The sequence below is a fragment of the Callospermophilus lateralis genome, chromosome 9, assembly GCF_048772815.1.
Source record: "Callospermophilus lateralis isolate mCalLat2 chromosome 9, mCalLat2.hap1, whole genome shotgun sequence".
In the NCBI taxonomy this organism is placed as follows: Eukaryota; Metazoa; Chordata; class Mammalia; order Rodentia; family Sciuridae; genus Callospermophilus; species Callospermophilus lateralis.
The window spans coordinates 53,517,881-53,539,179 of record NC_135313.1 but is presented as its reverse complement, the minus strand read 5'-3'; the positions used below and the strand labels follow the sequence as shown (position 1 = coordinate 53,539,179).

At 35.2% G+C, this 21,299-nt stretch overlaps 1 pseudogene; it reads left to right on the top strand.

Annotated features, from left to right (window-relative positions):
• Positions 1–19,772: 19,772 nt before the first annotated feature.
• Positions 19,773–20,596, top strand: LOC143407536 (large ribosomal subunit protein uL30 pseudogene; annotated as a pseudogene).
• The last annotated feature ends 703 nt before the right edge of the window (positions 20,597–21,299 follow it).

Below are 21,299 nucleotides of genomic sequence, written 5' to 3'. Positions count from 1 at the left end.
CAATAGGAAGCAATTAAAATTTCTGTCTGAATTTTCAGCCATCCAGCTGTTGTAGATGCCCCTGCACATGCAGTCAGAATCAGCCAAAACTTGGAGATCTGTGAGATTTGGGAACTCCCTGTTTTGTGACTCTGCCCTTTCTAAGGATCCTTCCTTGCTTTCAAGTTGTTTGGGTACCCCAAACTCTGTCCATTGACACTCAGTCCATTAAGACTGCTTCTGTCTGCTTGAGTTCTAACATCCATGTACTCAGGCAGAAGTTATATAAATGCAAATATCACCCACTGTCATTCAATGCTTACCCACCTCAGTTTCTGCCTGCTTTTTGTCAGTTCTCATATACCTTTAGATAAATTTTTTCATGAGTTGCCCCAAGTTTATAATTGTTGAAGGAGACTTAATCTGATAAAAGTTTCTCTACCATTTCCAGAAGCAGAACTTTGTACAGTGCCTTTATTTTCTGTGACATTTTACATGGACTTAATCTCTTACATATAAGTAACATGAAGCTGAATTTGTGTTTGTGTGTGTGTGCGTGTGTGTGTGTGTGTGTGTGTGTGAGATTTGATACTGTCTCACATTCAGTAGGTCAGTTTAGTCTATTTACATTTATTGTGAATAATATCATTTATAATTATTTTTTATCATTTTATGTGTTGTGATTACTCTTAATTACATTTGCATCTTTAGTTCTGGTCTTCTGCAGGTTGTTAAGATTTTCTATAACCCTCACACCCCTTACATTCTACTTGTTTGAAAGTTATATATTATATTTCTCTTTCTTAGTAGACACCCTTAAATTTCTAACTGTATATCTGTAAAATTTTATAAGTCTAAAGCTGTTCAGTATTTTTACCTTCATTCCAAACAGAAAAAGGATATCACTTCATTTTATTTACCTATTAATAAATCCCTGTCTTCCCTTTTATTATTGTCTACAAATTTAATTAATTAAATAATTATTCATTTATTTTGGTACTGGGGGTTGAATCCAGGGGTGCTTTACCACTGAGCTACATCCCCAGATCTTTTAGTTTTTAATTTTGACGCATGTCTCACGAAGTTGCAGCTTCACTATGTTGCCAAGGCTGGCTTCAAATTTGTGATCTTCCTGCTTCAGCCTTCCAAGTTACTGGAATTACAGAAGTATACCACTATGCCCAACTGTTGTCTACAAATTTAGTATCTACTTTTATTATAAAAATATTTTCAAAATCAATATTCAATTATGCCAGCATATTTTATGCTCACCATCATTTCTTTTTTAAAAATAACCATATTGAGATATAATTCACATACTATAAAATTTTCATTATTTTTTGCACCTAACTTCTTTCTCTTGGATTGACTTTTCTCCTTGCAGCCTTTAGTGGTCATTTCAGTGGTTGTATTTGAGATTTTGGTTTTGTTTCGTCATGTTTTCTTTTTGTAAGTGCCTTTACTTTATTTTCACTCCTTAATGATAGCTTTAGGAATTGTACATTCAGAGTTATTTTTCCTCAGCAACTTGAAGCTGTTAGTCCATTGTGTCCTGTCATTTTTTCCCATCAGAAATCTGATATTAGCCTAATTTTTATTTCTTTATATTTTTTCTCTCTTTGGTAACTTTAACATTTATATTTTTTTATAAAAATCCTGAAGTTTTATTCCATATGTCTAGATGTAAATTTATATTTTATCCTATTGAGTACAGATTGTACTTTTACTCAAAGGAGTTATTTATCCTTCAATTTTGGAAAGTTCTCTGTCCCCTACATCTTCAAATATTGCTCTGTTTTGTTTTGTTTTTTAGAAGTTCTATTAGACATTGGAGCCTCTTGATCTGTGTTCTGTGTCATTTATTTTTCCATTCTTATTCTAAAAATCTCTGTTGCATTCTAGATTACTTCCTCAGTAATGCTTTATAATGTAGCAAGTAAAACTGTGTGCAGTCTAGAATGACCATTGAGTTTCTAATTTCACTTGACATGTTCTAACTTTTTAACTCTTTTTTTTTTTTTTTACCAAAAAGCATGTAAGTATATTTTACCTTTTGTTGGAGGAACTTCAAATTTACAAGGCAAAGTGGTATATACAAGTAAATGTGAAGGACTGAGGCCAAGAATCAAAGCAACCATGCACCTACCCTTTCTGCTATAATTATTTACATTTGTCCATAGCAAAACAAATCCACACTAATCCCAAGATCCCAAAAGCCTCATCCAGTCATGGCACCAGGATCAAAATCCAGGGTCACATAGTATACAACATATTTAGTGGTTATCTGTCCATCTGGAAACCTATGAACTCTGTGTGTGTGTGTGTGTGTGTGTGTGTGTGTGTATTCCTCAAATCATGGAGCAAGGATAGTGTAACTTCAGTTAATACTCCTAGTCAAAAAAAATTGGGGGGCGGGTAACATCAGATGACAGTAGATTCACTTGCTCTGAAATACCATGGAGGAAATATTCCCAGCTCCTCCTATTCTGGAGCAAGAAATCTCCCTAGATTAAACCTTGGTTTCATTCCCCAAAAGAGGTGACAGTCCATTGTTCTTCACTGCTCTTAGTTTCACCTTCCAGAAGTTCCTAACATTTCTGATATCCTTCTTGGTTACTTCTGAAGAGGGCATCACAGAATATGCCCTTGTAGGTGCTAAGTAGCTTTCTCAGCTACTTCCTGAGTATAAAAGTTGACCTAGAGGTCTTAGTGTATCTTAAACCATCTCCATCCCATTTAGTCCCAGCTGGTGGTGTGTTTACCACATCTCTCAAAAACAGCTTTTCTATTAATTAATTTTTAGTAACCTCTATTTGACAAAACTATATCCACAATTCTTTTTGAGATACACCTCTATATATACTTATTAGGAACTACCCCTCAGGCTTCTAAGAAACCCTACCCTTAATCCTTTGGGATATACCTTTGTCTTGCTGAAATGATCTGCCAAGTACCACCTTAATTCTTTCAGATGTCTTAATAAAGGATATTATAGCCATGCCCTTAATTTGTTTTTGTTTTTGTTGTTTGTTTTTTTTGTTTTACTCTCAGGCTGAATTTAAGACACTTTTATGGCTGGAGATGATGAAGAGGTTTGTAACTAAATAAGTTCTTCTCCCTAAATACCTCTAAATTCTGCTTGTATTTTTGGTGGAATTTTTTTTCTGAATTTCTCTCTTATAGTATCTTATCAAGTAGAAGTAAAAACAACTAGCTCATACCTTCAATATGTACTTAAAAACTATCCTACTATCTTCCATGTTACCACAGGCAGTGGTTTTACAAATACAGGTTGCTATTTTTTCAGTTTCTATAATAGTTTTTTTTTTACCATCCCTTACCTACCGCCTGAGCTAATACCATATAATTTAGGTTCTAGTTACAGCAGTGTCCCAGTATTAGGTGCTAATTTCTATATCAATTTGCTGTTGATCAATTTGCTGTTGATGCATAACAAACAATCACAAAATCTCAGTGGCCTGTAAGCTTTTCATTTTGCTAATAAGCTTTTAATTCTCTCCTGGGTCTGCAGGTCAGCTAGGGCAACTGCAGCTGCAGTTGCTGAATCAGCTTTGCTGATCACAGGCTTATAGTCAGATATAGCAGTTCTGCTCCACATGTTCCATCTGTGGCACAGGGCAGACTGGGACTCTCAGAGAAGGGGATAACTGTGTTAACTTGTGAACGATAAGAAGGACCCAGTTGGGCAGAAACCTGGAGGGGAGTGTGCCCATGGAAAGACCTTGAGATGAGAGTTCCAGGGAGCAGGAGGAAGCTATGTTCCTGGAGCAGTAAGAGGAAGAGCATGGAGGAAGCAAGACCTGTAGGCTGCTGGGTTAAATCACCTAGGGCTCCAATGGCCACAGAGAGAGTGTGGCCTAGCTGGTTGCTAGGTCTACAATCAGGGAGGGTAGTTCTCTACAAATTCATCCTGCACCCCAGGGCTGCAGCTTCGATGGAGAAAACTCACTGTGGTGAAAGAATACGAAGTGGCAAAACCCATTAGATAAGAATATGTGAAGACCCTGTTTTCATCATATCGTTGAATATTCCATTGACCAAAGCATGTCCAATAGCTAAAGCCAAAATTAAAGGGTAAAAAAAGTATACCACTTTTTGAGGGGAAAATGTCAAAAGTTCCAGTGGTAAAGAATATGAGTACAAGGAAGGAAGAAGAACGTGAGCCACTGACTTATCACATCCTCTCAGGTAACGTGTGGGATATTTACTGCCAGATAATTCTGCCCGTTTGCCTCCTGAAGCTTGAGGCTTCACATAAAGGTAGAGTGCCAAGCAAGAGTCATCAGCAGCTATGAGAAGCTTCCTTGTGATAGGGTAGGGGGAAGCAAGGGTCCCCAGCCCAGCTCTTATTTTAGGTAATGAACCTATCTCATCTCTCCACCTCATCTGAGACAAATTGCCTCTGTCTTCTGTTCTACCCAGAGTCTAGCAGGATCATTTGCTTCACTGTCTTTTCTTTCGCTGGCTCACAGAGAAGTTTATCTTGTTTAACACACCTGTGTCCTTTTTTGAAGCTGCATGATATTTTTAAATACATTATGTATCATGATCATTGGATTGGAGCAGAGACTACTTTGAACCACAAACAATTTTCAACAGCATTGCAACTGAAGCTCCTAGAATCTTACATGAAAGGTACCTTTTATGTCCTGTGATGGTTTTTTAAAATAAAATGTTTTATAATCTCTTGGCACTTAAGAATACCCAAATTTAGTACATTAAAAAAAGTTTCTTGATGTATAAATACAAATTCTTCAATTCAATGCATTTTAAAAAATAATCAGGTAGATAATATAAAAGGAAAACGGCAGGAAAATTGGAAAATTGAACTACTAAAATGGGTATATTAAATATTAGTGATTTTATCACAACCTACTTACCCCATTCTTTTCTTTATGCCTTATCCAAATTTTATATTTTCTTTTTCATTCAGCTTTTCATCATGGAAAATTTCAAATATGTAAAAAGTACACATAATCATGTACTGCCTTGTAGATACCTGATGCTGAGCTTTCTTAATTATTAATTATGGTGAATCTTGTTTCATTTATGCCAAGAATTGGGAAAATATTACCCCTAGACCAAATCCAGCCTGTTGACTATTTTTCCAAATAAAACTTTATTGCAACACAACCAAGCTCTTTTGTTTGTATGCCTGCCTTCCTACTATAATAGTAGTGTTGAGTAGTTGCAACAGCTGTTATATGACCTGCAAAACCTAAAATATTTATCAAACCCTTTATATGAAAATCTTGCTGACCTCCAGACTAAAATCTCACCTATTCATCTCAGGAAAAATCTCTCACATTGCATTAAAATTGTTTTCAGTATGTTTTAAAATATAATAACCCTTAAAAATAAAGCATGTCACCCTTGTCTTTAAAAAAAAATAACAGGAATTCATTGATTTCTTTTCTACAAAATTTTAACTACATAAGAAGTAGTGGAAATTATTTAATATTTCTTTTTCTAACTCATTATTTAGGTCTACATTAGTCTGCATTTTCTGTAAGTTTAACTTAATAGCTATCTGTAGATAATATCTGTAGATAACCTCCTGAAATAAAATATTAAGAATTTAATAAAGTATGTAAGAAAGTTAGTGAGTAGTACTAGCACAATCATTGGATTTCAGCACGATAAAAATTTGAGATTTATTGCATCCTATGAAAAAATACAGCATACAAAGGCAGTCTCAATTTTTTGTTGTTGCTGTTGTTATTTTGGTATTGGGGATGAGCCCATTGCCTATACATGCTAGGCAAGCATTCTATCACTGATCTGCATCCCAAAACCATTTTATTATTTTGAGGGGCGGAGCATTACTGGGGATTGAACTCAGGGGCACTCAACCACTGAACTACATTCCCAGCCATATTTTGTACTTTATTTAGAGACAGGGCTTCCTTGAGTTGCTTAGCACCTCATCTTTACTGAGGTTGGCTTTGAATGATCCTCCTGCCTCAGCCTCCTGAACCACAGAGATTACAGGCATGTGCCACAGCACCTGGCATCATTTTATTTTATTTTAAAACAGGGTTTCACTAAATTGCCCAGGTTGGCCTCAAATTTACAATCTCCTTAACTCAGTTCTCAAATTTACAATCTCCTTAACTCATCCTCCCAAGTAACTGGGATTATAGGTGTGTGCTACCACACCTAGCAAAATCTCACATTTTTAAAAAGGCTAATAGTATTAGTTTGAGGCACATTTGTTTTTCTTTTCTTTAGAAAATCAAGAAATTCATTTTTGGTGGGTTTTAATAGTTGTGTAATTGTTAGCCTTTTTAAATAGCACTTTTTTTAGTGCTGGGGACTGAACTCAGGGACTCATGCATGCTAGGTCTGCACTCTAGTACTGATCTATATCCTGGACCCTTCAATAATATTTTATTTTAAAATGACTCTTTACCATTTACATGACAATTTTACAGGAGTTATCTCAATTAATATGTACAACAACCTCGGGAGGTAGGGATAATTTTCTTATTAAATGGTTCTAGGAAGACACAAACCCGGGTCACCTGCTCAAAGTCCACCAGCCTATGCTGATGAACTGACAATCACAAATCCTAGACCAGTTGAAAACTGGTTGTTTTACCTTTTGCAGGCCTTGATTATATAAATGAATTGTGGTGTGCAACATTACTATGCTACATTATTTCCTAGATATGCTATATATCTATGGAGTGAAGATATTGGAAGAAATTCTTAGTCTGTACTGTTGGAGTTTAGGATTTCAAGCACAGAACATCATATCTTTCAAAATCAAAGAGCAAGAAAAATCCATTTTATAGCTTTCACAAACTCCTTTTTAGCATTTCCTTTAGATCCTATGATGGGTCAAGTTTACTGGTAGAGAGGTGGCCTTAAATAGAGCTCAGAGGAATTACTGTTTCTAGGATTAGGGCAGAGTACGTACAAGATAAACCTGAAACAAAACGGATACAAATGGGAAAAGAAGAATTCAAACTATCTCTATTGACTGACAATTATGATCTTATATTTAGAAGACCCAAAAAACTCTACCAGAAAACTTTTAGAACTCATAAATGAACTCAGCAAAGTAGCAGGATATAAAATTAACACCCATAAATTAATTGCTTTTCTATACACCAACATTAGCTCTAAGAGAAAGTAGGCAAACTATCCCATTCACAAGAACCTCAAAAACAAACAAACAAATAAAAACTTAGTAATCAATATAACAAAAGAGGTGAAAGACCTCTACAATGAAAACTATAAAACACTAAAGAAATTGAAGAATACTTTAAAAAATATAAAGACCTCCCATGTTCTTGGATAGGCAGAATTAACATTTTTAAAATGGCCCTACTACCAAAAGTGCTATACAGATTTAATTAAATTCCTATTAAAATTCCAAGGGCATTCTTCATACAAATAGAAACAAAAAAGCAATCATGAAATTCATTTGGAAAAATAGGCCCAAAATAGCCAAAGCAATCCTTAGTGAGAAATGTGAAGCAGGAGGCATCAAAATACCAGACCTTAAATTATACCACTGAACTATAGTAACAAAAAGCGTATTATTGACACCAAAGCAGACATGAAGACACAGAGAAAAATCCACATAGTTATGTCATATAAGACAAGGGCATCAAAAATACACTGGAGAAAAGAGCCTCTTCAACAAATGGTGCTGGGAAAACTGGAAATCCATATGTAGTAGAATGAAATTTAACCCCTATCTCTCACCCTGCATGAAACTCAACTCAAAAGTGGATCAAAGACCTATGTATTAGACCAGAAACCCTGCACCTATTAGAAGAAAATGTAGGCTCAACGCTCCAACATGTTGGCTTAGGAACCAACTTCTTCAACAAGACTCCTAAAGCACAAGGAGTAAAATCAAGAATCAACAAATGGGATGTTTTTCAAACCAAAAAGCTTCTTCACAACAAAAGAAACAATCAAGAGCTTGAAGAAAGAGCCTATAGAATGGAAGAAAATCTTTGCCACCTCAGATAAGGTGTTAATCTCCAGGATATACAAAGAACTCAAAAAACTTAACACACACACACACACACAAAAAAAAAAAAAAAAAAAAAAAAAAAACAATAAATAAATGAGTAAAGGTACTAAATAGACACTTCTCAAAAGAATAAACACAAGCGGTCAACAAATATATGGAAAAATGTTCAACATCTCTAGCAATTAGAGAAATGCGAATTAAAACTACACCATTTCACTCCCATCAGAATGGCAATTATCGAGAATACAAGTAACAATACATGTTGGTGAGGATGTGGGGAAAAGGTACACTCATACATTGCTGATAGGACTGCAAATTAGTGCAGCCACTCTGGAAAGCAGTATGGAAAGTCCTCAGAAAACTTGGAATGGAACCACCATTTGCCCCAGTTATCCCACTCCTCTTATATATACCCAAAGGACTTAAAATCATCATTCTACAGTGACACAGTCTCATCAATGTTTATAGCATCTCAGTTCACAATGCCTCAACTATTGAATCACCCTAGGTGCCCTTCAAGGGATGAATGGATAAAGACTTTATGACATTTGCCAGTAAATGGATGGAACTGGAGACTATCATGCTAAGTGAAATAAGCCAGTTCCCCTGTCTCCCACCCACCCCCAAAAAAACAAAGGTCAAATGTTCTCTCTGAAATGTGGAAGCTAACACACAATAAAGGATGGGGGAGTGGGGAGGATAGAAGTTCAGTGAATCAGACAACAGAAGGGAGGGAGAATGGGAATAGGAAAGAAAGTGGAATGAAAGTTATGTCAGCATACTTCCTATGTACATGTATGAATAGACCCCAGCGAACCTCAACATTGTGTACATCCACAAGACTGGGATCCTAATTAGAATAATATATACTTCATATTTGTATAAATATGTCAAAATAGACTCTATGGATATGTATAACAGAAAAGAACAACAACAAAAAAAAGTAAAGAAGCATATCCCAAATGGAGGAGGAGAGTCATAAAAGGACATAGAAGCCAACTTGAAGGAAACATCACTAGATAAAATCTAGAACAATTTGAGCATCAAAATAAATGTTATTAAGCAAAATATGAGTCCATGAGTACACAGTGACATACATAAATGAATATGATGAAAGTTTGATGAGGCATGGCCTCAAAGCACCAGCCTGCAAAACACTTATGAATTAAAAATGATGATTAGGGCATGCCTGTAATTCCAGTGATTCAGGAGACTGAGGCAGGCAGATCTTAAGTTTGAAGCCAACCTCAGCAATTTAGCAAGACCCTCAGCAACTTCTGGAGACCCTGTCTCTAAATAAAAAAATAAAGAGGACTGGGGTTGTAGCTTAATGATAAAGTATCCCTGAGTTCAATTCCTAGTACCAAAAAGAAAATGAGGCAAGGGATGGGGAACTAGGATTACTTTACAATACAGGAGTATGAAGACACCATTGTAAACAAATTAAAAAAGTAAATGACAAAATGAAAGTGTGGACTCCCTGGCAGGTTGCAATTAGAACACAACATCAATTTTGTGACATCCATCAAACAAGCATAAGCCTATTATAAGGAACATCCTAAACTAAAAACACTCTAAAAATTATAATCTTCAAAAGTGCCTAGGTAATCAAAGTCAAGGAAAGGCTGAGAAATGGTTCTAGATTGAAGAAGTAGCATAACACACAAAGACTATCATATAATCAACATGAACACATTATTTACCCATATAGACATTTTCTGTTGCAGCCTTTACTATTGATGTCACTTTATATTTGGTAGATATTTTTTCTCATGTTCTTTTTTTTAAAAAAATTTTTTATACCTTTATTTTATTTATTTATTTTTTTATGTGGTCCTGAGGATCGAACCCAGGGCCTCAAACATGCTAGGCAAGCGCTGTACCATTGAGCCACAACCCCAGCCCTAATGTTCTCTTCTATTTTTTTTTTTTTTTTTCTGGCACTGGAGATTGAACCTAGGACCTCATACATGTGGGCAAACACTTTACCAACTGAGTTGCATGGCCAGCCTTTTTAACTTTTTATTTTTTTAATTCCAAGAGTCATGGAACCAAATGCAACATTTCCTTTTGTACTGGATCCTTTTACTTTAAATTACATTTGAATAACCAGCAAAACATGAATAAAAACTAAGGATTAGTTGCTAGTAATCTGTTAACTTCCTGATCTTGATTGGTTACATTATGACCAGATAGAAGTAAGTCTTTGTAAGTAGGAAATACACACTTAAGTATTAGGGGGTATTGGAACATCAAGTCAGCTACTTATTCTCAAATTTTTCAAATTAACAACAACAAAAAAGCTTTTATAGGGCAAAGTGGGTCATGTATATAATCACAGCCGGTTGGGAGGCTGAGGCAAGAGGATCATGAATTCAGCAACTTAGCAAGGTCCTAAGTGAGACCCTATCTGAAAATAAAAAAAGAAAAGGGCCTGGGATATAGCTCAGTGGTAAAGCCCCTTTGGGTTCAATCCCCAGAACAACAAAAGAAGCTCTTCATACTCCCCTTACAAGTTTTCTGTATGTTTGACACTGCTTCAAAATGAAATTTTAAAAAAATTTTAGTTGTAGTTAGATACAATAACTTTTATTTTATTTATTTTTATGCGGTGCTGAGGATAGAACTCAAGTGCCTCACACATGTTAGGCATGTGTGAGGCACTTGAGTTCTAAAAACTCTCCCACTGAGCCACAACCCCAACCCCTGAAAGTTTTTTACAAAAATACAAACTAAATGCACATTAAGTTATAGCAGACTCTAACAGATATTTATCACAAAATGCCATCTTCTTGGACACAGATATAGCTTGATTATACAAAGATTTGTCACCACTCTTCCTACATGACAAAAACTAGTATCAAAGTCAGAAGACAAACACTTGAGTGACTATATACATCAAGCCCTGTGGGAGATACTAATTTTCTCTCCTGATACATCTCCCTTATACATCACCCAAATGTCCCTCATGACCCCTGCTTCTAGGAGTGCTATGGACAAGACAGACCTCAGTCATCAGTCCTTTCTGGGGATTGCCTCAGTTGAAGAGAGTGTCCTTGCCTAAGATAATAGTCCCTTCGAGGAGTGATCCACCTTTCATCACTGGTCATTGAGGGAGTATAAAAATCCAGCCCTTTTGCCCCAATTCAAGGCATTTTTGAAAGATCCCAAATTCAGAATGTTCCAGAAGGCCTGAGAATCCATCACAGCTCCACTTCTTCCTTTGCCAGTCCTCCCTATTCCTTTATATGGGCACTGGTCCTAGAGGGCTCTTAATGAACCTCTTGCCTGCCAATCCCTGACTCAGTCTGTGTCTACAGGCAGCCAACCTGTGCTATCTCCCTGACTGATTTCTCTCTGTAACTGAAAAGGGCCATTATTTTTCAACCTTTTGACGATTAAGTCTATAAAATTTATTATATTTTAAATTTCTGACCTTCCATTTGTCTGCTCCGGTATATTTGTTGACCAACTAGCAAGAAATGAGAAACACAGAGACTGAGAGAGTAGGAACAGAAAGAGCAGAAGTGGGAGCCAGAGTCTGTTTTGGGAAGGCAAGATGGAGATGCAGGACAAATTTGTCTTTGCCTCCACCTGTCCTTTCTTTGCTAATTTTTTCCTTTCATTCTCTGCCTCTTATTGATCCCTATGTCCTGTTATAGACTGGATGTTTGTGTCCCTTATACAATGTGTATGTTGAAATATGCTCCCTATTTCCTGTGTATTTATAATGTATGGAGAGTAATGCATTCTCACTTAGGGGTTAGGGTTCATCTTAATCAATTCCAGCTGCTACCAATACAATGGACTAAGTGACTTAAGCAACACATGTTTATTTCTCACAGTCCTGGATGCTTCAAGATGAGAATGTCAGCAGATTTAGTTCCCACTTCCTGGTACGTAGAATGTTCATCTTCTCACATGGCAAAAAGCAGGAAGAAAGAAAGGAGAAAGGGGAGGAAGGCAGACAGGCAGGCAGGCAGGCTCTGAAGTCTCTTCTTATAAAGGCACTAATTCTATTCAGGGCTCCACCCACATGACTTTATTTTCTCCCAAAGGCCCCACCTCCTACTACCATCTCAGTAGGGGTTAAAATTTCAACATACACACTTTATAAGGGATACAACATCCAGTCTATAACAGAACTGAATGTGTGTGTCATTCACCTTAGAGTTCGCAGTAGAAGGAAACTGTGGGTTTTTTGAGACTTGCTCTGTTCAGAACACTCCCAGAGAATGGTGGAAGGAAGATAATGAATCCATTGGCATTAGTAATGTGGACTTCTTGGGAACCTACTGCATCACCCATGTAAGCCAACATCTTCTACTATTTACACATCAATTGAAATTGTCTTATAATAAATCCTTGGGGAAATATCTTAGGAAAAGCTAGTCTTTGGAACCATTCCTACTTGGAAACTTGCTGTAAATCCTTTACTCCTGGCATTAGAAGATTAAATCATTTTTTTAAGGAACAGAGTGAGGATTAATTCTTAGTGGCATAAATTAGTTCTATTTTTTAAATCTATTTTTAGCAGACCAAGGGCCACACAAATCAATGTTTTGATTAAGAAAACTATAATCTATCATTAGGGATATGAGATTTAAAATTTTGCCTAATTAGTCCTATATATCACTAAATTTTCTTATAAAACCCTTTCAAAATATAAATGTGATATACAAATGTGCTATGCTATTTTCATTTCAAATTATATAGATATAATATGCTATCAGTATTAAAAACAGATACACTTATCTTCATTTTTCTTCACTTGATATAAAATATTATTTAAAAGTTAGAACTTAACACTTCAAGGTCTTGTCCTAAAAGACGCATTAAGCTTGTTGGTTTGTGTTTTCCTAGTTCTCTCTTCTCTATTTTTAAATTGACCTTTTGTCCCTCATTTTTCTCTTTCACATGTGCCCTTGTTTTTTCACAAGATGTCAAAAGTGATGGTGAATAGCTCTACCAGGGTCAGTACTGAAGTGTCCTCTGTTTTTATGTTCATCAGGACAAGTTTCATCAAACCATAGACCTCAGAAATTTGTGGCCTAAGTACAGCATTTGCCTACCATATATGAGGCCCTAGGTTCAGTCCCTAGCATTCCAAAAAAAAAAAAAAAAAAAAGAATTTTGTTCTGTAAAATTTGATTATAGTTTAAAATATGAAGTAGTCTTGGCTTTTTTGTTTTGAATGTTATATCTGTGGTTCTATTTAAAAATTGGACGCTTGTTCTATTTTATGGAATGAAGTGTTACCTGATTCTAGAATTAAAAATAAAGACAATTAAGCTCCTTTAAAAAAAGAGTTGAGTTGGGTGATTTGAATGAATCTCATTGTGTGAGATCTCAGATTCATGTAATCATTGGTATCACATGGATTTTTATATTTTAAGACAATTCTAAATAAGGTAACTAAAGATTGACATAATTTTTCTCTTCTGTCAATTTATGCTTGTATTTTTCCCATTAGTGAAGAAAGTGTCAACCTATGGGTGGATGCAAACACTTCAGACAAAGGTCTTTGATAGATGGCAAAAGAAAGAAAACAAAGCCATCTTATTACTTGGTAAAACAAAGCAACTTAACAAACATTTTTGTTAATAAAAATTAAGATTTAAATATGACTTTCATGCCATGCTCTCTACTAATGAAAAGAAGTAGAAATATTATGAAATTATGCAAAGGCATTTTTTCCATCCTATTTCAATAATCATTCTCTTTCCATAATTTCCACAACTACTTCTTTTTTTCTAATCCTTTCTTAGTCCTCACTTGCATTCTGATCTTTTCTAGATGAATGTATATTATGTGCCCAAGGACAGAAATTTTCCCACCTTGTAATCTCCTAAAAATCCACTTGTTCAGACTGATAAATTAGACTCTACAGATTAATTTTATGCTGTACATCTGACTAAATTGCCTTTCAAAAGGTACCATTTATACTCCCATAGCAGTATATTAGATTACCTGTTTCATATTGTCACCAACACTAAATTTTACAATTTTTTACAATCTTTGGCAAATGACCAAAAACTACAGTATTTTATTTTTTCTAATTGCTGATTACTTATTAGATTTTTTACTATATAAATCAATAATTTTCATTACAGAAACGTAATATGTAAAATATTTTTTAAAATAGCATAACACATGAAGAACAGCACATAATCAACATGAACACATTATTTATACATACAGTCATTTTTCTATTACAGCCTTTACTATTGATGCCACTTTATATTTGGTAGATATTGATATTTTTACTCATGTTCTTTTCTAGTTTTGTTTTGTTTTGTTTTTGTGTGTGTGTGTGTGGCACTGGAGATTGGACATAGGCCTCATACACTCAGGCAAACACTTTACCACTGAGACATGGCCAGCCTTTTTAATTTTTTTTTTAAAATTTTGATACTGGGTCTTGCTAAGTTGACTAAATTGAACTAGAACTTGTGATCCTCCTGCCTGAGGAGTAATTCCAAGTAACTGGGATTGTAGGTGTGTGCCACCATATTCTCTAATAATTTTAAAATTTGTTTAATTTTATATTTTTATTTCTAATTATAGTAAAATCCAGTAATATAAAATTCATCATCTTAACCATTCTTAATGTATACTTACTGATGATGAGTAGATTCACATTGTTGTGTAAACAATCTCCACAACTTTTCTATCTTACAAAATTGAGTCTCTTTATCTGTTCAAGGATTCCCCATTTCCCCCTCTTCCCAAGCCCCTGGCTATGACCATCCTATTTTCTGTTTCTATGAATTTGACTAATAGGTACTTCACCCATAAATGCAATCATACAGTATTTGTCCTTTTGTGTCTGGCTTATTTCACACAGCATAATGTCTTCAAGATTCATCATTATGGCATGTGTTAGAATTTTCTTCCTTTATAAGAATAATAGTATTCCATTGTATTGGTAGGGGCTTTGGCTCAGTTATAAAGCATTTACTCAGCATACTTGAGTCCTGGGTTTGAACCTAAGCATTGCAAAACAAAACAAAAAAATCAAAACACTTTTGTCATATTTTATTGTATTTGAACACACCACATTTTATATATCCATTCATTCATTAAAAGTCTCTTAGATTGTGTCCACTTTTTGGCTATTGGGAAATAATTCTGCTATTAATAAAAGTGTGCAAATATCTCTTTGAGACTCAGCTTTCAATTCTCTTAGATATTCTCCAGAATTCTACTCCATTCTACTCCAGAAGTAGAATTGCTGGATCATATGGTAATTTTACTTTTAATTTTTGAGGAAACATCATTCTGTTTTCCACAGTGACTACACTATTTTACATTTTCACCAACCATACACAAAGTTTCCAATTTCTTTACATTCTTACTAATGCTTATTCTTTTCTTTCTTTCTTTTTTTAATAGTAACCACCCTGATGAGTGTGAAGTGGTCATTTCAATTTCCTTTTCTTCTCTTCTACTTTGCATATCTTGGATCTGCTTCTCTACAACTTTTAGTTTTATTGTTTTGGGGTCTGCTTTCCACATAAGACTGAAAACAAACATGGCCTCTGATGAACCAAAAATCATCTTTATAGGTTAACAAACATAGAGGGAAGCGCTCTTCCTGACCCCCATTTGGAAATATCTCTTGAAAGGACACTGACAAGCATAGACTAATCATACATGTAGCCATTGAACCAACCACAATGGCTGAGAAAGTGTAATATAATTGACCTTTCTTGGGTAGTATGTATTTTATTTTGGGAGATGGGATTATACCTGTAACAGGATGGCACCTCCCATTCAGATCAAGGCTGGATCTCAATGGGAAGTACCATCCTGTTACACGTATATTTTGGGGAAATCAACATTTCCCCAAATGAGGGGTAGGATGAGTAGGACAAATACAGATATTTGGAGAATCACTATGATCTGGACAGTCAACACAATGTGTGTCTACTACATATAGATGGGTTAATAGCTCTGTCTACTACACATTCAAACTGATAGCCAGAGTTTGACTTCATTACCTCAATAAAAATGTCTTCTCTTCCTCCTTTTTTCCATAAGAGGTGTGAATGAGATACTGACTACTCTGATAAAAGATTTCCTTTATCTCAAGCTGCCTCCTCTTTTTAGGTCCACTGGAGAGTCTGAGGCCTGCTATTTGATGAGAAGCATACTCTTATTTTAAAAGCATTCTTAACCAGAAATTGTGTATTCACCTGTAGCATTTCAAAATTTATATGTTTATACTCTTGCTCATGTTATTCTCAATTCTGTCTTCTCTGAGAAGGTCAATATTACATACCATCTGTTTCTGTGAACAGAAGTGTGCATTTTCTGACAAACAGAGCTTTTGTAACTAAGAAAATAAGACTATATTTTATAGTATTTTGTAGAATGTCTATATTTTATAGTACTATGATTTAAAACTCCCATTCTAGAAAACCAAATTATATAGTTTATTTTTAAATGAAATTGACATTCATCTATTTCTATTGCCATATAGAAGTTATATTTAAATATAAATATATATTTTATATATTTAAAAGAAAAAATATATTTTTACTTCCTGAAAAAGAATGAAACCAAATGTTATGGCTTGGATCTGGAATGTCTCCCAAGACTCATGTATTGAAGGTTTGTCTCCTAGTTAGTGGGGGAGGGAGGATAATTGGGAGGTGAGAATTAACCTTACTTGGTCTGGTCTATTGATTTGACTGTGCTCCTAAATTATAATTGCAGGGTTTGTTGTTGTTATTATTGTTTGTTTAAGAACTTTGAATCTGTAGTCATAGTGACATTAATTTGAGAGGATTTTGTTTTGTTTTGCAGTGCAAGGGTCTTGCTTATATCAGGCAAGTGCTCTATCACTGAGGTACATCCCCAGCCCCGTGAAGTTTTTAATGCAGCTATTGGGGCTTATTAAAATTTTCTTATTTTTCTTTTTTGTTGTTTGTTTGATTTTTGGTACTGGGGATTGAACCCAAAGGCTTATATATGCTAGGCAAACATTCTATCACTGACCTATATCCCCAAACCTTTTTATTTTTTTATTTTGAGAGAGGCTCTTGCTAATTTGCCCAAGGTGGCCTTGAACTTGTGATCCGTCTGCCTCAGCCTCCCAAGTAACTGAGATTACAGGGGTAAACCACCTTGCCTAGCTAAGGTTTTCTTTTCATTTACTCTGAAACACTTTAAAATAACTTGGGAATTATCTGTTTTCCTATGAATTTCCAGCAAAACTTCTGAGTCTGATGTATTTGTCAAGGGAAAGAGAATTAAGTATTTGCAGCTTTGTTTCTTCTGTGGTGATTGGTCTGGAGTCAGTTTTTCCAAGACATATTTTCTTGGTTGTGGAATCATGAGTAAGATATCCTTATTGGTAAAACAGAGAATGTAACTTCTTTTCAAAGTCTACTCACCCTTTTGTTTCTGTTTCCAAACATAATAAAGTTATCTATAATAGGGGCAAGCAGAATTTCTTATGATTATTTTGCTTTTTTCCTGCATAATTGATTATTTCCCACTTTTATTATTTTTTGTTCTGTGTATTTGTGCTTTCTCTAATTTTTTGTTTATATTATATTACTTATATTTTGCTGTTAATTTTATTTTGGGGATGTGGCTCAAGCGGTAGGGCGCTCGCCTGGCATGCGTGCGGCCCAGGTTCGATCCTCAGCACCACATACAAACAAAGATGTTGTGTCTGCTGAGAACTAAAAAATAAATATTAAAAAAATTCTCTCTCTCTCGCTCTCTCCCTCTCTCACTCTCTCTTTAAAAAAATATTTTTCTTTAAAAATGATATTTGCCTCTATTTATTGGTTTTACTCTTTCGTGTTTCCTATAGCCATGCCTCCAATGAACCACTTCCTCCAGCCACACATCACCTGCCTCCAGTCACCACCCAGTTAATCCCATCAGGGATTAATTCACTGATTGAATTAAGATTATAACCCAATTATTTCTCCTCCAAACCTTCTTGCATTGTCTCACATGTGAGCTTTTGGGGGACCCCTCACATCCAAACCATAACAGGAGCTTTGTAGTATATTTTGAAATCAGAAAGTGTGATATCTTCAGCTTTGTTCTTCTTACTCAAGATTACTCTGGCTATTTAGGGATTTTGTGGTTCAATATGAATTTTAGGAATTTTTTTTCTATTAATGTAAAGAATATCATTGGAGTTTTTGTATGGATTGCGTTGGATAGGGAGATCACTGGACACCTAGGACTCTGATGCCAAGGGGCAGCTGTTTGAGAACAGTGTTGACAGAGGTTGGCTATGGCAGCTGGATTGTCCCCGGCTGGATATGTGAGTATTAAGTCCCTCCCCTTCTGCCATAGATTAGAGCAGGAAGCAGGGAGAGTAGAGGTATAGGAACCAAGTTGGAGCCAGGGCCATATAATCCCACACTGCCAAGTCATCTGGTTAGAACTATAAGCAGTGTGAAAATTCTGAATCTTCTCCAGATCATTAAAAAGATCAGTTGTCAAGATTGCAAATAGAACATATTTTATTGAGTAGTTCAAGTTTTTAGAAATCTTTTTGGTTTATAACTTGGAATATTTATGCATGTGATATATGAAACTCCACCCAGATCTTAATGTAGCCTAGTGCAAGAGATGAGGAAATATCTGAGGCCAAGCGAACAGAGTTCTAGAACTTCCATTAATTAAGGTGACCATGAGCAAAACATAACATTTCACTGCCTCAGCTTTCCCTTACGACAAGTGGAACTCTTATCTATGTATTTCATCAAGTGGCCATATGATAAAATGAGAAATTAAACTTGAAATATGTTACATGCAATTTGTATAACAATATATAATGCTTTTAATATTTATTGATATATCTAATGTTAGTATGTAACCTCTTTATACTCATATGAGTCAAATTAGATCTCTAGATCTCTAGAACTAGTTTGATATTATGGTACAATCTCAAGAGTTTTATCAGCTTAAACATATCTTGACATTAGTTTTGAGGATATAAGCCAAGACCACTATAATACCGTTTTAAATTATTTTTAGTAACTTTATTTTATTTATTCATTTGTTTTTTTTTAATGTGGTACTGAGGATGGAACTCAATGCCTCACACGTGCTAATCAAGCAGTCTGCCACTGAGCCACAACCCCAGCCCCATAATACTTTTGAGTGTTATTGAACCCATTGTTTTCCAATATTTGCAAAGATTCAAATATAAAAACAAACAAAAAAATTTGGACCCATTCTTGAAAGAATCTATTGATTGAGAAAAAATGCAGTAACCTAAATTTATTATCAACTTAGTCATATATGTAAGTGAATTGTATTTTATTAATCAATTAATTGTATTTTAGTAATCCTATATACATTTGAAAAAGCTTAAGTCACACTATATGTGAGACAAGGGCTCTCTGGATAGTATTTGTGTGCATGTGGATTCTCAGACTGTTGACTAATGTGGTTTTCAGAAGGTAGGTTGGTTTAAGATTCTTGTAGTGGGCACAAATTTATCACTGAATAAATGATTGAATTAAGCTATTCAAATATGTATTAATCATCCACAATTAGACAAAGAGCTGCCTTTATGAGGCTTATAATCAAGTGGAAGGAATAAGGCAAGTCTAAAACTGCCAGTAAGGAAAGCAGAATGTAGGAAGAGTGCTGGAAGTAGTTCTATGGGATTAGTGGTCACATTCTTGGCAGGAATCAGGAATAGTTTCACGAGGATCATGACACTTTGTGTTTCACCTCAAGAAGGATGAACTTTGGAAAATAAAGATAACCCAAATAGCTCTTTCTTGACTGAACCATGGAGGATGAGGAGGAGAAAATCCTCAAGCAACCTCAAGAAAAAGGGAAGGAATTTTGCAGAGGTGAAGGTAAAGTATCTGAGAAAACATTTGCCCAAATGATGCTTTAAAAGGCAAAGCCAAGCACTATCTCAAGGAATATAAGCAGGTGGACATAACTAATATTAGAATGGCTAGGATATCAAAAAAAGCTGATAAATTGTGGTATAAAGGTGTATTAAGAATTGCATTGCAAAAAAATGATGAATGTAATGCACTCCTCTATTGTGATGTATGTAAGAAATAATGAAAAAAAATAATTTTTTTTAAAAAAGAAAAGCTGAAACTTATAGGTACCCAAATTAACATTTGTAATCAGGAACAGAAGTATTAGTAGTGTGAGTCCAAAGATTTATAAAGTGTTCCAGCTTCTTTCCCTTTGCCAGATTTTCAATGGCACCTTTGTTAAGCTCAACAAGGCTTCAATAACATGCTGCAGCATTGTGGAACCATATATTGCATGGGGGTGCTTGAACCTGAAGTCAGTGAATTAACTAATCTATAAGTGTGAATATGGCAAAATCAATAAGAAAAAAATTGCTTAAACAGATAACACTTTGATTGTTCTGTCTGTTGGTATATGGCATCATCTTCCTGGAGGATCTGATTCATGAGCACTACACTGTTAAAGAAACACTTGAAAGAAGTAAATAACTTCCTGTGGCCTTTCAAATTATCTTCTCCATCAGGTGGGATGAAGAAAAACACCACCCATTTTGTGGAAAGTGAAGATGCTAGCAACAGGGAAGACACAATCAACAGGCTTATTAGAAGGATGAACTAAGGGAAAGGAAAAGGAAGAAAGAAAGAAAGAGAGAGAGAGAAAAAGGAAGGAAGGAAGGAGGAAGGAGGGAAGGAAGGAAAGAAAGAGGAAGAAAGGAAGGAAGGAAGCAGGGTGGGTGGGTAGGAGGGAGGGAGAGAGGGAGAGTGGGTGCCAACCCAAGCAACTTTTGTCTAGAGCTTTCTATCTAGGAGGTATTTTCTTTTTACTGTAACTACTCTTACGATTACCTTACTAGGTTTTAAAAGTCTTTCCCAATTCTTTTATAAAGGAAGAACCTGGGATTTTAACAGGTTCAGAAACATGTTTAGAGTCAAACAAGTAGGAATTGGTAGTGGGTTCACAACCTCAGTCTTTCTGACTTTGCTCTTTCTAATTTACCACTTTTCCTCAACTTTAGTTTTCTCTTAATACTTTTACATTTTTCTGCCATATCTATATAGCATCTACAATATTACTTTCCTAACATGTTTTAATTAGACTTCCTTTTAAAAAATTGGAAATGAATTCATTTAAAAATATATTTTGTATTACAACCATATCAAAAGCTGCAAATAGAAAATAACCTTAAAAATGCAGTGAAAACCAACAAACACAAAATTTTATTAAATTCTGGAAACACTCTGTTCTGATCAATGCCTCTGAGCCTGGGATCTGCTTATTGTTTGTGAAAATGGGAGACAACCAAGTGTTAGAAAGATGTTAC